The following is an 18426-nucleotide window of genomic DNA, read 5'->3' on the forward strand; positions in this document are numbered from 1 at the left end:
ATTCTGTCGCATAGTTTGCGAATTTTCGTATATTCGAGATTACCGAGAAGGAAAATCGAAACCTATTGGCGTTTAATAAAGTGCCGACATCAGGCAGGCCTTGCTCGCTTGACATCGGCCGATCGTCTTTCCTTCTCATCAGGTCCTTGGCCTGCTATTCATTTCAAAACCAAACTCTGCTTAGATCTGGCATTTTATTCATGGGGGTTATCGTGTCCTATGGTGTGTTTTATGGTTGTTTGAAATTAATCAGAGGGTATGATTCCGGAAAAGGATCTATACTGCCTAATGATTTTAATTTGTGATAATTCTAGTAAAATTCTGAAATAATATTTGCTGGTGATTCCTTATTGACGTTTAAACTCTAAACACCAATGTCTAATATCATAATAAATAATTTAAATAATAACAATTAAAATTAGTTTTTAAATTATAATGGATTTATAAAAAAAATTCTTCATGAACACAAAAATGAAATTGGCAAATTGTTTTTATTCATGTTCTATGTAAATCAAGAGTTCAGTACTTAAAAGACATCTTTAATCCATACTATTCCTTTATTGAAACAAATGCGTTATGGTATAAATATTTTAGCATAGCATGTGGCCTATCACAAAAGTTGGTGTTTCTGTTCATTAAATCCCATCGGATACATTTGTAGCCAACTTCACCAATTTTCATTGAAGGTTCACTTTCTGCATTGAAGGCTTTTTTTCAGTATATGTCATCTCGTCTAAACGTGAACAAAAAATGTTTTCAGAGCGTTGAAAATATCTGTTAATTTGAAGGCAACTGAAAGTCTCTGAAGGAAAATTTGTTGTTAAATATCAATAGAATTTAATAGAAAAATAAAGCTTTCAATAATAGGGGAGACCACAATTTTAAATAGAAAGCTTAACTACATAAAAAACAAATATATAGTCAATTCAAAAGAGCAATGACACGAGAGGACTGTCAAAACGTCGCAATGTTTCCGCATCAACTCTGGGTTTTAGTAAATTTTGGCTTTGACATATAATAATATTTTAATATAAATAAAATAATTGAACAAATATTTTATCAAATATAATTTATTTTAACATCATATTACATCAAATGCATTTATTATCGAAGAACTTAAAACTAATATTAATTTTACAGCCGCAATAATTTATAGGTTAGAGTTGTTTTAATATATATACATTGAGCTTTTTTCCGCATTACTATAGGTAGGGTTCTAGGCGCGTTTTTGAATGTAGTGGTATTCCCCGAAGGCCTAATGCATATTATTAACAATTCTATATCTGAGTAATGTATTTTACTTTCATTGGAGAGCATATTTATATTTTACGCTTAGTTCTTGTTTCTTTTAATGCAATGCATCCTTGTAAAATCATTATGATATTACTATATTTCTCTTTAGTTTATCCTATTACTATCTGCATACACCTTTCTTGATAAAACTATATTTAATCACTGCATTCTTTGCCATATCTGCAAAACAGTTAGTCTTATCTCTCTCCTCATACATGTTGACCAAACGTGCATGTATATTATGAACAACAACACACATGCTCATAAAGCTTTCACACTCTATAATACAATTCCCTACAACTAAAGTATATTAATTGTATACTGACCTTTAGTGGTTTCCTCTTTTATCACCCTGTCTTGGTAATCGTCAGCATCTCACTTTCAGAAACACTAATCAAGTAAACAACTCAGCTGTTTATTTCCAATCTATCAAAAACTTGCTCAAGATTCTACCATTTGTCAATTTCTTCTTCAATGTGTCTGATCGATGTCACACAAACCTAAGATACTATTTTCAACGATACCTCTTTCCATAAATCCCGACAGTTCAGGTGTGAATTTCCTCCTCGACCTGAATATCTATTGTAATATTTTAATAATCTATTGTAATAATTCTTTGCAATATCCCGTATCAACTTCATTGGATTAAAAATGCAGTGATAGGGAGGAAGACGTAAACACTGTGCCTATAACATTCAGTAATCTGATCTACTACGTATCTTTTCTCAGGTCTATTTCTAAAAAAGTAAATTACATAAAATACAATTAAATATTTCATTTATATTTACCAAGTAACTGCATGAAGAACTATATTGATTACATGATACACTTAAGATATGCGAATTTTTAAAGGTATTAAAATTTACCACTATAATTAAATAAACAAAATGAATTGAAAATCTACTTTATAGAGCTAAGACAATAATAAACTGGAAAAAGTTACGACCCTATCAATCACAAGAGCTTAAATTTTTATATCATACGCTGTGATAAACTATGTGATTTTGCTTGGAAACCTAAACTGCATTGACAGTCCAAGCTATAAAAGTGTTGTTGGATTTTTCGATCTTGAAAAAATTTTATAAATTAACTGATATTGAACTCTTTAGAACAAATAAATCTTAAATTATTCTAGATATTCCGAGAGCTGGCATACTTTCACTGCCTGGTATAATAGAAGAAGTATTATTGTTAATGTATTAGAATTATAAAGCACTAGATATATTTGTATTAGCTATTTATATTTGCAAAAATGCGAAATATTAGCGTACCAAGTGTTAAGTAACCTAACACAACTGTTAAGTTCCTTGGTATTTAGATTTCTCCATATAAAATAAAACTTAGGACACACAAAACGTTCAATAAGTTTCATATATTTGCTACTGAAGCCCATCAAATACTTAATAACACAGAAAGATCTAGAGGACCTAAAGAAAATTCGAAAATAATGAGTTACAAAACTTAGATGTTAAAACTTAAATTATAACTTAAACTGTTAAAAATGTCTTGATTAATCTAGGGGGTAATTAATCTCCTAGGGTTTGCATTAAATAGAAAGATCAAATCTGGTTACTCTATAATTTGATTCATAATACAATTTCGAATAATTTTAATAATCGCGATGTTAGTGCTTTTCAAGCAAGAAAGAGACACAAAATGTAAATTAGTGGAGGAAAACAAACTACATTATTTTATTATTACTCTTAGTGGTCCAACAATTTATATAGTAGCTAATAATCATTTATTATAATGATATTATATACCTGTGGGAAATTAATTCATTAAGTAATTTCCTGTGCAAAATATTATCTAGTTATTTAGCCTTATTCTAAATACAATTTTAAAGCTATAACCAGATCAGATGATGTTAAACGTTTTAGTCGACGCACTTCACTATCACGTCGCATATTTTACCGAGCAAAGTGGGGTGCACTAACACTCTATCAAAGGACTTAAAAGGTATTAACTTACACTTGTTTTGGGTTCTAGACAAATATCGCGTTGTACCACTTCATAAAAGACATAGTACGGAGTATCGAAAATGGCACGCAAAACATTGTTTTAGAATTGTTTTATGAAGTCTATACTAGACTTGCCAGCAGTAAATAGTTGTATTCCATATAAACAATAGGCTTAAATATTGATTCATATAGCAGTAACTAGTTATCTAATGAGAACTTGTTTTTGCGCCCGATAAGACAATACATTTGAATGCAGTCGAACAATATAATTTCACATTTAAGTTATATTTACTTTTGTTTACACGTCTATGCACTTGTTCTATAGTGAATTGATGATTACAAAACCCAAATTGATTGAACTTTCATTTTTCTATGATATTATTAATTATTTTTTATGTATAATTCCCAAAAACTTTTGAGATTATTGGTATTAAACATATCGCCCGGTAGGAGTTAATATATTCTGATGTTTTTCCTGATTTAAAAATCATTATTATTTTTCTTGCTTTCCAAATGATAGGAAAATAATTCATTCGTGGTATTATGCTAAATATAAATGTTAATAATTTTACACTCTTTTTTGATAGTTTTACCAACCACAACTCTGTAACGAAACATTCGTGGTCATAAAGTCTTAATCTGCATATGTCGGAGAAACATAGTGTGATGCATTACTACAGATATTCATCGTCATCGATTGAGAAAAAGATCACCGACTTGTCGTTGCAAAAAAGACAATAGAGTGTAAAAGAAATCATCCTTTTGCATGATTACACTCGGTCGCAGGTTTCAGTAGTTCTGAGGAACACACTATTGCAGTGCGAAAATAGATCAATGCTCGAATCACCGACATACAAGCATCGTTCTTTTAATACAGCATCGTCATTTACCGGAAATATGGGAAAAAATAATAAAAAATCTATGAATAATATTTTAGTTAATGTATGTTATGCCAATTGTTCTCAATAAATGTATATTTAAAATTAATAAATGATCAGTTACAGGTAAGAACCTAATAAAACTAGAACGAAATTAAAAAACCATTCCAATTTTATACGAATATGCCCTCATAGTCTTTTGTATTGGAGTATCGATCGATGTATTATAGATGGGAAGACCTTAAACTTAAATTAATTATCCGCGATTAATTCGATACTTGACTTGAAATATTAAATTAACTCGTTATAGAACTTTTAGGTACCAAAATATAATAATATCACATATTCATATATATGATTTTAAAGAAATTTCTAATATATTATATCTTGATATATTTTACAATGATAATGGAATATTAACAGTTTAATAAGACTTTAAGAATGAATGATGTTCTTAAGGTAAAATTAATTTTTATTATTTACTATAGAAATAGTTATAAAAATGGAATTCCTGAACCACTTCTGGATAATGGTATATAGATTCGTTTTACAAAGAGTCGTAAATTTTATAAAGGAAAACACAAACTATCATGTTTCATGCCTACGCCTCGATCAATGTGGGTTAAATTTAGAGGTCACACGTCAAACCCAAAAGGAAAACACCAACACCGTCTGGTGAAGCGAAGGTCGCAGTGTGCGATGACAAGGCCAAATTGTTTGCCTCCACCGACGACGACACCTATCGAAGCGACAACGTGCCTGTATAACTTACGACGATATTAATAAAAGGTGTTTTTCATCATTATTTAAACGTTTACGGGGGTTTAGAGGAAGACATTGTTTACTCCACTCGGGATAATTAATAAAATATTATAAGGGTTGCGACGAGTATTTCTATGAATAAATAACGTTGGGTATCCCAAAATTAATCAATACTAAGATGAAACATAATATATTATTGTACGATAAACCGGTTGGACTTATATATTGAACACATATATTAAAACAAATTTTAATTAACAAAGCTTCACCTTTGAGAACCCATGTTTTCCCGAACAAGAGCAACCTTTCAACAGTACAAATTTAAATTTCATATAATTTCAATTATTACTATACGCAATGGCCCCCAATAAACTATATATAACATCCAATGGATGTCATCAAAATGTATAACGTCATAACGTCGCAATGGGCAGTATTCAATCAAATTTAAATTTTGGTTTATTCTGACTCTGGCCTAAATACTAATAAAATACTAATGTAAATAAAATAATAAAACAAAAGTAACGTTATAAAATATAATTTATTGTACATCTAATGCATATGTTATCGAATAATTTAAACTACAATTAATTACACAGCCACAATAGTTTGTCAGTTAGAGTGGTTTTATTAAACTTTTTTTTCATGTAGTGATGCCTCTTGGAGACCTAATCTATGTATTTGTATTTGTATAATTGTATATTCAAGTAACATATTTTATTTTCATTAGAAAGAATAATTACATTTTTATGTTTAGATCTTGTTTCCTTGTCAAGTAATTTTGATATCACTGTATTTATTCATGAAATTCATAAAATTAGATTTAATAACTGCATTCTCTTTAATGCATTTGCCTCATTTGCAAAATAGTTAATATTAGTTCCCTTCTCATAATTTCTAACGTAATGCTCATGTATATACACATATGTATACACACAAATCTTTCACACTCTACAATACGATTTTATACAGTTATCCTATATTAATTATATACTCATCTTCAGTTGTTTTCACTGTCAGTTTCACTATCAGAATTACTGATCAAATTAATTACCAAATAATTAATTTCGAATCTATGGAACACTTGGCCACAATTCCATCATTTGCCATTTCCTTCTTCTCTGTGTCTGATGGAGTTTATTCAAACCGAAGGCATTATTGTGGACAATACATTTTGAACAATATATCTTTCTTCAGACTTATTTTCAAATAAGGTAAATTACATAAAACACAAATATTTAATATCTACCGAGTAGCCAAATAATAGCTCAGTTCCAGCAATAAAGCTATGTCGGTTTCCACCATGAACAATAATATATATGCAATGAATTATTGCTGTAGTCATTACAAAATACTATAAGTAACAAAACTTGGTACAGCGTTAATCTAACTGTTAGCTTTGTGTGTCAATTTTTATTGGCTTTACACTCTTCATTAAGGTTTCGCCAAGTATATCCCGATGTTCCAGTTTAAAATATTCAGGTCTCATATACATATATTGAATTAATAAATCTTCCTTAATTTTATTATATGCTTTAAAAATGGTATTGTTTTAAATGCAATCTCTTAGAGTTCAATTAGCCCTCTTCGTGGTTTATGTTTACACCATTTAAATGCTAAGTTCCCAACAGTATATGATGAGTTGTCTTACATCCCTCAAAGAATTGCATATTCCTAAGTTTTCTATGTATGTTTCCCAGACCTACAGTGTTTTCTCTAACATAATTGTTTTAAAATAAATCTGCATCGAAAAACGTATTCCCCAATTTGAAGCATTTCAGAAATTTGATCTCAAATAGCATTAAAACCAAGGTAATCTTGATTCGTCCCGCTTTGTAATATGTCTCTTTCTATATTCAGCCTCTGTCAGTGCTTATATTAATATTAACTGAAGATGCAATATGTTAAAAAATATTTATAATAAAGCTGCAATAATTTAATATTTAATAGTGTCATAACTTCTTAACTATCTAAGACATTTTATTGGGAAGAGGGGCCCCATTATAACGTTCATGTTCGAAGTGATCACTTCACTGAGTGAGCACAATCAGTTTCTGACAAGTTCCTTTATCAAAAATGTGCCAAAATGTCGTTTCTGGCTGATAACCTCTAATGATGATCATTAATGTTCCGAATAATTTTGCAGATATATGACAACAATGTCGACCACTACCAACACAAATAAAATTTTATATACTGATTCGATTACATGTTCTAATGCATCGGCCATCATTCTGCTGATTTTTAACTAGAGTAGTGCTAAGTAAAAAAAATGAGAAGGAAATATCTGCTCCGGATTTAAAACGAATTTTACGTTATTACAAATTGAATTTTAGATTCGACATCGTCTATGACGTACAATGGCTGTTTTGTTAGAAGGGCTATATGAACAACTTTTATATACAAACTTGGATCCTAAATAACGGATGCAAAAACGTTGGTTTTTAGATTAAGTATATAAAAGCGAATTTTGTTTATTTGTGTTTTCTCGATATTTAGTTTTCCTAATACATAGACATGCACCAATTACTTATTTTCAAATTTATTATATTCTCTATTTTATTGTTTCTTCGTATATTTCCAAAAATTTTAAATTTACAGTAAATTAAAGATAATTATTTGATAGTTGCAACTATAAAGTTCAAATCATACCAAAAACTAGAAACTGATATTAAAGTGGCAAAAGTATTTGTTATGTAATTCAATCTATTGATCATTTGAAGCATACCTAAGCGCCACCGAGTCTGATTTTTACTAGCTCTTGATGGCACCATATTGAATGTATTTCCCTTTTCCCTTATGCACATTACACATTCATCATAGTCGGAGTTAGAAGAAGTGAGTGCACAAGAGCAAGAGTGTTGCTTTTTTATTTAGTTATTTAATATTTTGGCTTTACCCTAACGCCAAGATTTTTACATCTACCTCCCTTAATATCATTGTACATCCGTTATTGTTAGTTGTAGGGAGGAAGCTGGTACGTCGCATCTTACCCTCTCTTCGTACCATATATTAGAGTGTTGGACAGGGCTATCAGTTATCGTTATTATCTGTTGTGATATATATTTTATGATCGTCATTGTTATTAACTACGATTGACTAAAATTGCCAGTAACATCATCATGGTTGTTCAATCGCTATTGTCTGTTCTTGATATTGTCAATATCATCAACCCATCACTATAATTATTTGTCGGTAAGTTTAATTGTCGACACAATTATTTAACAATAATGCGATCCTCTTAAGTAATAACTTGACATTAAATGTTTCTGTCATCATAATCACCGATCTCTCTTATATTTCATGTGTATTTTTTTATTTCACCATTTTCGTTCAAAATTGAATGTTCTAGTATATTTTCATTATGATTTCAGAACTGTCACCCGACCACTCCGACTTCAAGATCTCGCACGCTTAGAATTTGCTTTGTAAGTAGTTGTTAGTAAGTCATTTATTCTGATATCTGCTTATTTTTGTTTAATGTTTTAAATTGTTTTATACTATTTTATTACCAATACATGTTATTTTACGCCCATAGTCTTAAGAGTTAAGATTTCCCCAACAACGGAAACCAATTATAAGCTAACAAATAAAAGTATAATTACTATGTATAAGAATTAAGAAATAAGAACTAATTTTAAAGAATTATTATGTTATATACCACGGCTATTATGGCGTGGAATTTTCTAATAAATAAATAAACATATATATATATATATATATATATATATATATATATATATATATATATATATATATATATATATATATATATATAATAAGATAAATGTTTATATACAACAAGTCAACTCATTCAACTTAAAACTAAAATAAAATAGTTCTTAAGAAAAATAAAGTTTTTAATTTATTTTTATTTTAAATAGTTAGTAGGAATTAATAGGAATTCACTTACTTATTAATAAAATAAACTTACGCCAAGAGATTAAGAGGAAAATATTCTCAAAAGTTTGCTCGAGTTCGCGCAAAAGTATCACAACCTAAATTCTGAGATTACAGATATGGATTAAAGGTGTTCGGGATATTGTGGCCATAATTAGAAAAAACCCATGCTTTAAAAAACACCAAACAGTTTGTGAATTTCTCTGGCACACATCGGAGTACATGGTGTAATGCCACCAAAGGCGCTGCAAGTGCAAAAGCAAAAATGTTCTTAGACTATACTAAGGCAATTTGGGGAAGAATAATGCATTTAAAAGATCATCAAAAATGAACTAGCGGACGAACATACAGACAAAACTCACAAATTATTTTACTACAGCTTTAACATCTCTAGAAAAGACAACGATAATGGTCCTCAGGGTATTTAATATGCGATTAATGCAGCCCTACATATTCTAAGAACCTAAAGTCTTATTTGGTGGCAGAATGTGACGTGTAACGTGTTCGCACAATATCATTTAAATAAAAATAGGATTGGACTGGCAGTATTGCTCCTGCATTTGATTCAATAAATCACAATTTTTTCCTTAAAATGCAAAGTTTTCGAGTAAAAAAATATTTTTAACCCCCACATTTCTTCATAACTAAGTTATGTAAAAATGTAAGATATCTAAATATAAAAACCGCATTGAAAAATGTTCAAAAAAATATGTCTACCATTACATAAACATATATTAACATTTCAAACTAAGTCTTTGTCAATCCTATCTCATTGAATCAAACATAATTGGAATTCTAGAGTGCTACATTTTACGAGTAGAGTACATTAAATGGTATTGATGTAGAAATTAATATCTATTATACAAATATATAGTCCATTAAGCTAAAAGTTATATATCCATATATAATGTAGTAGGGATTATTAACGTTATATCTAATATCAGAATTGCCATTTTATACTAAGTGTTTTCAGTACAGTTATTGTATTTCTATTGAATTTTCATCAGAAATAAAGGAGATATAAAAATCATCAAGGGAAAAACTAATGCCTATTAAATTACGATTAGCGTTAAGAACTATCTACTAAAAATTGTCGATAGTTGCAAAACAGTCGATAGTCGCAAAACAGTCGAACTAGTCGATAGTCAAAAAGTAGTCGACGGAAAGTATTAATTGCTATGTCAGTCGAATGCACACTTCTGCTGTTTTTCGAGTCGTGAAAGCTACGTGACAGAAAAAACACGAAGCCACATTTTTTCATATAAGCAAAAAATTCGGTACATTTTATTCAAAGTCGCGACTACGACGGCAAAGAAGAACCTTAGAAACTAGTTGAATGAACTAATTACGACTGAAACAGTAGACCGGAAAGTAATGGAGTGAAACAGCCAATTGTAAAAAGTAAAAAGTAGTCAGTTATTAAACAGTCGATAGTAGTTTTCAGTCGATAGTTCCCAACGCTAATTATGATTTATTATGTCAATACTAGACAACCGAGTAGTATGGCATATAAACGACATTATTAATAGAAACTAAATAAGTAAAACTAAACTTATTATTTTTGGGCATGATACGAATTGTTTTTAAATATTATTGTGAAACATGTGTTGTTTGCATGTGCTCTGATCATTTATTTAGTTTAAAATAATTTTTGTTTATGAAAATTGGTGCAATATATATAGGTAAACATTTCTATCATTTTTCCCATCTCTCTGATAAAATGGCAATAATGTGTCGTAAGAACGATGTTGGTATGGCAGTCATCCAATAATCGATCAATTATCGTAATTTTAGTAGCATTTCGGAACTGTGTGCCAGCCAGGCCACATCGGTCTAGACAAAGTAATCAGCAGGCACACTGTTTGATGGGTAAGCTGAGTGCGACAAAACATACCATCTGGGCTGCAACATTTGTATACATTACGATTATTCCAAAGTGTGGCCCAGCGTTCTCATGAAAGAGGATGGCTGTGTCTGTTACAATACGTAAGTAGACATCTACAGGAACAGTTTCATTCGGTTTCAGAATCTCATATTACACTACACCAATATCAACATATCACAATAGTAATTGGCTTTATGGCCATTAATATTGCGGCTTCGTTGTCGAGGATCCCCTGGGCTAAGCCTGACATTTTGCGCTTAGAACTGAAACATAGAAATTATCATATTTTGACTGTCAGTGAGTCAGTAAAACCTCGATGGTGAGAGGGTTTGACATTGTATTTTCAGTAAATTCCTGTGATCACTTCTGTGTCCTCTGCAAACACTTAGAAATAGTAGATTAGTCAACTGTTAAGTTTTCTGAAAGTTAAGTTTCTTTGATACATTCAGCTTGTTTTTTCGTCCAATAAACCTGGCCTAATTTTCGAAAGTTTTTGCCTGAACTTCTATGCGATTGCTATGAAAATCACTACATTTAAATTATTAATAATGTCTAAAATTGAGATATCACGGGACAGCATCGTCATACTTACATACTGAAGGTGTTTAGTAATTTTGGGCAACAGAATTTTTAAAACTAAATAACAAAAATAATTAAAACCCAGAATACAATTTTCTGTGCACACTCAATAATACTAAATAGAAAACTATTATTTTATATGGAGCTATATTAAAATCACCGAATTTAGAAGTTGAAATATGCAAACCTATTATATCAAACAAACATTTCCAAGTAGAGTAACTGCCTTAAAAATTGCTCGATAATATTTAAATGATATTTAAATAAAAAGCATCGACAACAGATCTCCCAGAATAATAAAGCAACGCTGAAAAATACATCTCAATAAATGTTCAGCTCTCTAAACTGTTTAACGTAGCCGGTGGTATGTGATATATTTTGGGATCGTTCTTTTGAAACAACAATAGACGGTTGGCATGTATTTCGTTCTATAAACAAATAATATTCCGTATATCAGACAGTCGAAAACTATTATGTTAGTCAAAGCTAAAATTATGACATTGAAAGTTCTATTGTAGTTGTGTTAAAATAATTTTAATACAAAGATATTATCCTGAAAAAATAAACAATTGTATTAAGTAATTAATATTAAATAACGCTTGTAAAAAATATGTTTATGTATTAAGACCTATATATTAAGCGGCTTAGTGAAAATTTTGACTTCCTTTTTGTTTAAAACGGGAACCCCAAGAGGCATGAAATTTAGCACGGTTAATGCTTATACGGTTGAAGAATTTTTAGGCCTAGTATTTTGTGCAATAGGGGCTACAAATAAATATGTTCAAGTAAAACTAAAAACGCCCAATTCAAGCAACCAGTAATAGCCGTCAGATCGATGACGCAAAATATAAAAATAAAGCCAGCGGGTGGCCATGCGGGCTAAGAATTTAGCTCAAAGTTAATATCGTCCTAGGACCGAATCTGTCTGGGGCTAAAGGTTTCCTTTTAAAGCTTGTAAAATAATATAAAGGATAATGTTCATTAAATTTAAGTGTGTGTCTGAAGTCAGCTAAATAACACAACTATAAATAATTAATTTAAAAAATATATATTTTTAGGCTCTCGCCAACGCGCTGCCACCTCCACTTCATATACGGTAGGTTATTCGTTGTTTCTGTTGTAAGTAAATCAAGAACGGATGTGTAATTTTTAAAAAAGAAGCTAGCAACAATGTACCGCAAAATGCCGACAGAAATAAAGCCAGCGGGTAGCCATGCGGGCTAAGAATTTAGCTCAAAGTTAATAACGTCCTAGGACCGAATCTCTTTGGGGCTAAAGGTTTCTTTTAAAGTTTGTAAAATTTTATAAAGGGTAATGTTCATTAAATTTTAGTATGTGTCTGAAGTCAGCTAAATAATATAACTATAAATAATTAATTTAAGAAATATATATATTTTTTGGGCTCACGCCATCGCTCTGCCATCTCCACCTTTTATACGGTAGGTTATTGGTTGTTTATGTTGTAAGTAAATCAAGAACGGATGCGTAATTTTTAAAAAAGAAGCTAGCAACAATGTACCGCGAAACGACAGGAAATTTTGAGTCGAAAGACAAAACCTTAAATTTTACATGGTCCTTCCAAGTGAGGGTCGGTGACGCAGTGTCCTCTCCTTTACCACCGGTTACAGGCCCCACGCCATCCGCTACAGGCCCAATTGATCCGGGCGATTGCATGGTAGAAATTCTGGCGACTGCAGATTAATCCGAGCAAAACTCAACCTATTCTGTTCCACTGCAAGAAGGAGTTCCGCGCTTATCGCCTCCAAGTCAATAAAGTCACTATCCCCTGGCTCCAGAAAAGGTTCCTTCTGGTTTCCAGCTCGACGGCAGGTTCCAATGGTCAGCCCAAATCCAGCACGTTATCTGCAAAGGCAGTCTACGCGTGTACAGTCTACTCTTCCCTCTCCTCTGCAGAAAAAGTAAACTCGCAATCCACCAGAATGCGAGTCTGTATAAAATATTAGTCCGTCCGTCCAGAGTCTCTACGGAGCACAGGACAGGTCTGGTCAATCTGGAATAAAAAAAATTACATTTGAAACGATGTTACAATGGAGAGTTATTGGTCAAAACATTATTAAACCAAGTTAATTAATTTTAAGTAGTGTTATTTAAGATTTTGTGTCACTTTCGATTATTCCCGTATTATTTAAATTATAAATGGGTTATTTCAAGTTTGGATAAAAAACCATTAAGAATAGTATTGTAATGTAAAATAATTTTTTACAATTTGGCGTAAAATACAAATTAACGTGTCCGCTTTATCGGAGATTATATACAGCTGTGAAAAAAAAACTCGATATATATAAAATCTGCATCCCAACTTACAAGATTATGCTTACAAGATATTTAAATTTTCGAAATCAACTTTTGATTTAATTTGACGTCTGAAGAAGAAAAACGAAAAAGAAAGATTGTTCTTGCTTAAAAACTGATATTAATTGATATGGTTTGAAGACATAGTATATCATTGTACTAGTGATAATTCTAATTGTTGTTAAGTAATTTTCTGTAAATTTTAGAGGTATCAACTCCTGATTAACTTCAACCCAAACTAACCCAATATTCCAGGTAATAAATGCGTTAATTTATGCATCAAGAATTAAAATTAATATTGCATAGAAAATTAGCTCTTATAAAATACAATTAGAATAGAGTTCCCACGTGGGACATAAGGTGAAGTAGAAAGCAATATATAAATAAAAGCCAAGACAAGCTAAAAATGAACTATCTGCAAGAGCGAGATCGGAAATTGAATTAAATAAGCAAAGAAGAATGAAATTTTATTTAAAATTTGGGTAAAAAAAATATAGTTTTAATCATCCTGGTGTATTTATTGTCATTGTAATATATATTTGAAGTGACAAATATGGATAAATGATAAAGGCTATATGAACTTATTAATGAAGTAATGAAAATATGTAGAAGTAAAGATGAAAGTAATTGCATAATTTGCTTAGATGGAATACATAGGACAAATAAAAGAAATTATGAATTGTTAACAGTAGATTTGTAAAAAAATTAAATCATTGATAAATTTTCAGGTATTTAATGATTAATACAATAATATATATGACATTTTATTGTTTGAAGCTTCTATCAATTATTTTCGTAAGAAGAAAATTTTGGAAATTCCATGGCTTATATAATGATTTTAAATGCATTACTTTATATAGATTTTCAAATTGTAAAAATAAATTACCTAATTGTGTTCGTTGTTGTTTTAATATACATTCTAAAGTCAAATATTAATTTCAAAATTGATTTATACATATTCAATATACAAACATGTATTTCTTCGTTTATTAGTCCATATACTTCAATAATCTAAAAGTGAACAAAGATGTTATGAATGAAATATATTCCCGATCTCATATTGAAAATACTGTGAAAACAACTTTCAGTATCATATCATTTTTAAAATAGTCCTTTTACTCTACTAAAAAAGAAACATGATTAATTTAATTCATTGCAGAACAATTTCAGCCACAGGGCAATCACTACTATTAACAAGTAGATAAAATAATAATGGATTATGAAATAAAATATTTGGGCTCTTTTCATGACTTTAAACTTCCCGAAAATTGCAAATACCAATATGCTGATTTTTTTTGTCATTTTACTAGTACATCCATAATTTCGTCAGTGTAGAACTTCTGAGATATCTGACCGAAAATCTAAACAAAGTGATTTAAGAGATTTTATTAGTCGATATTCTAGTCTAGAAGCATGAATTGGGTATTTTAATTATTGTTTTTAGGTTTTATAATACATATTTATGAGATAAATAAAATACAATCAAACAAAACTATTCATTTATTACTAATTGTTTAAGCTTAAAATATGTGAAACATATATCTTTATAACCAAATCTGCGACTGTCCAAAAAATTTTTACCATTCTTTTTCATAATTGCGATTTTTTTGGATAGAATAATCTTCAAAATAAATCATATTTTATTGTAGTTTTACTATGTACGATATAAGTATGTACAGAAAAGATTCGCACTAAATTTCAACAATTCGGTTAAATCTGTTGAGTAGAATAAATATGTTGTTTTATATTCAATAGCATGTTGTAATTATACTAAAACAGTACCTTTAAATAGATTTTAAAAAGAACTAAATAATGTAACTGTGTACAGAAAGGCAATAATATTAAGATCAAAAGAAAATGTATTTCAGTTGTGGCCTTTATTTCACTATTTAACTGCATTTCGTAAAAAAGTTAAACAAAGATAAAAATAGAATGAGAAATGTCTCAATTTATATGATGGATCTGCACACCATATGGTGAAAGCGGCAAAACCTCTTATCCAGCACACATATTTTTTTAACTAGTCTATGGGTGTATATGAAGTTAAAATATAATTACAAATTACTAATAACTAGCATATTTCAGAAATCTTTTGATAAAATAATAGATTAAATTACTGTTTTATCAATGTATTTTGGAAATTCTAAAATTATTATGTCGATTTAATACTAGTAAAAAATGGGAACTTGCGTACTATTCATAGATTTTCAGGTGAGGTATTAAAATTATATTAGCGTACGAGTGAATCAAGAATATTTCCAAGTTAATAGAAAGAAATATGTATCCAATGGATGTGGGAAAAGTGATTTATGAACATAATTGATTCTATAAAGAAAACACATAGTAAAGTGTTAAAATGCATGGTGAAGAAGTAGATTAACTAGAGGATATATATAGAAGCAATAAAATAAGACATAATTATATCTATATTAAGGCAAATTTTAAAATATTTACAATCCTATACCAATAACTAATACTAATGCACTAATATCCTATTAAAAATTAAAATATTGACAATCTCAATCATATTAATTCAGTATGACTTCCTAGAAGACAACCCTCAGAGCCATGTAGATAGAGAAAAAATATATTATATAATGAAATGTGCCATTATAAAACTGCCCTCCCATAAAAATATATCCTTCCATAATCCTAACATAAAATGTCGTACCACAAAACCCTGTGACAAACGACTTTTTTAGTCCACTTACCTGAAAGAGAAGACTATTGACGGTTTGATAACTTCAAGTAAACTTTTTCTCTACGACTACTCTCCCTTCGGATGACTGTCATCAGTCAGCGAACGCCCAGACCAAACCACATCTCAGTAGGTACAGAAGTCAAACGATTCCCGATGTAAATTTTTGAATCTACTAAATAGGTACTAAATCCAATAACATTTTGGACATTCTGTAAATTTTGCTATATACCGGGCATGACGAAAATCTCGAATACTACGTTTTATTGCTTCTTATATTACTTTTAAACTCAATCAGTAAGATAATACTATATGCTAAGCATTTTATGTTCTCTTGGCAAAAATTAACAATTTTTGGTCTGAATCACTCCTTATGTTTCTGATTTTTAATTTAAGTTAATAAAATATCATAAAAGTAATATATTAATAAAGGTACTAAATTAAAATAAATGTTAACTTGACATAACACTAAAAAATTATCACAATAACCGTACAATGTACCTATAATCGCCATACTTGAGCGGCCGTTATAAATAAAAATAACCCTTAATAAATCAATTCCAACCCAGAAACACCCAAATAAAACGATTCCATAAAAAATATCCTCGCCAGTCATGACGCTCCTTCTTCTCCATCCATTCTCTCTCACTGTGGAAATGAAGGAAAAAAAGTACGAATTTCAGATAAAAAAGAAACAAAAGAAAAAATAACGAGATAAACAACCGGACGAGACACTGACAAATGACGAAAGGGCCCGGTAAAAAATGACAGTCGCAATTTCCACGTCCTACCCGATGTGCTGTGAGGATTAAAAAATGTGAAAGGAAGGATGCGTAATGATAAGAGATCCTACTATTATCGGAAGTCGACTTCCGGCCAACGTTAACTTGAATAGGCTATTGAAAAAATTTAAAAAATATATAAATTAACTTAATTAACACCTTAAATGCTACAACATTAAAATATATTTTTTTTTTCAAATTTGATCCAACTTCAAAAATTTCAACTCAATAAACATTACAGAACTCATTAAAGTAAAAAATAATTAAGCTTAGATTTTTAATACCTTTTTAAATAAAATATGTACATAATAATTGTTGTAATAATTAAATAAAAATAATCAAAAACCTTATATAACCTATCTAATACACGTTTATATTATACTATACACAATATACACACAATTTAGCTTAATACCTACATAAATCTATTTATCATTTTACAACATTATTTTAACTACCACCAACAAATTACAATATCAAGTATATTATACCAAAAATATTACAGTATCAAGTATTCAGTAAGAAGGAAACAAATATCTGATCAAATATCTTTATTAAAATCGATTTAATTTTTTTTTAATTCGGTAAAAATTAGTTCTATTTCAATAATACAAATCAATTTATAAATTTCACTATTATAGCGCTTTTCCTGAAGGTCTCTAAGTTAGCCCTCAATAGCATCTCTTGGGTTGTTGAAAATCGTTCTCAGTTAATATTTTGGGATGTTTAATAAGTTGAAAATCAAAGGGAGCAACATTTTCGAAGTTACAACAATAATTTTGTTTTACGATTACTTTACAAGAACCACAAAACGTTTACATCCTAAAAAAATAGCCAAGTGTATGCTCACATTTTTAACTTTATTTTTAATCATAATTTTAAGCTTAAAGTTGACTCATAGGGCATAAGTGAATAATTGTAATATTAAGTAGTGCTTTCTTTTGAATTTTACTTACTATTTGGACCACAGCATTGGTATCTAATATATTGCAATCATAAAGAAGTATTAAATTATGTTGTTCAAATTTATTTACAAGTATATATGACTATCTCACTGATAAGATGTTGGTCATGTATCATATTATCTGAAATATTTCTGTAATGCTATATTATATGAAATGCTGTGTGACAACTAACTACAAAATTAAGGGATTAGCTTTCATTTGTCAGCTTTTATTCGTCTTCTGTAATTAACATTCGAACTAGAAACAATTATTCTAGCCACGTTTCTTAATAATAATAAAAATGGTATATAAGTCCGGGAAAAAGTATAGCAATTTCCTATAGGAATATAAAATTAGAATTGTTCATCTTATTCCATTATTCAGTATATAACGAATATATCTGTTACCACGTTAAATTAGTTGGATAACCT

The 18426-nt window shown here is 29.7% G+C and overlaps 1 protein-coding gene across 1 annotated transcript in view; it reads left to right on the forward strand.

Moving 5' to 3' along the window:
- LOC143195952 (neuropeptide FF receptor 2) overlaps positions 1-18426 on the forward strand; it is a 282448-nt gene that overhangs the window by 42637 nt on the left and 221385 nt on the right. The window contains exon 2 of the mRNA XM_076403497.1: positions 8269-8322. The gene's annotated coding sequence lies outside the window, so the exon portion shown is untranslated. The remainder of the gene's footprint in view (positions 1-8268; positions 8323-18426) is intronic.

Source organism: Rhynchophorus ferrugineus, unplaced genomic scaffold (genome assembly GCF_030347505.1).
Source record: "Rhynchophorus ferrugineus isolate W39M unplaced genomic scaffold, kcgeb_rfMv2 rfM4, whole genome shotgun sequence".
Classification (NCBI taxonomy): Eukaryota; Metazoa; Arthropoda; class Insecta; order Coleoptera; family Curculionidae; genus Rhynchophorus; species Rhynchophorus ferrugineus.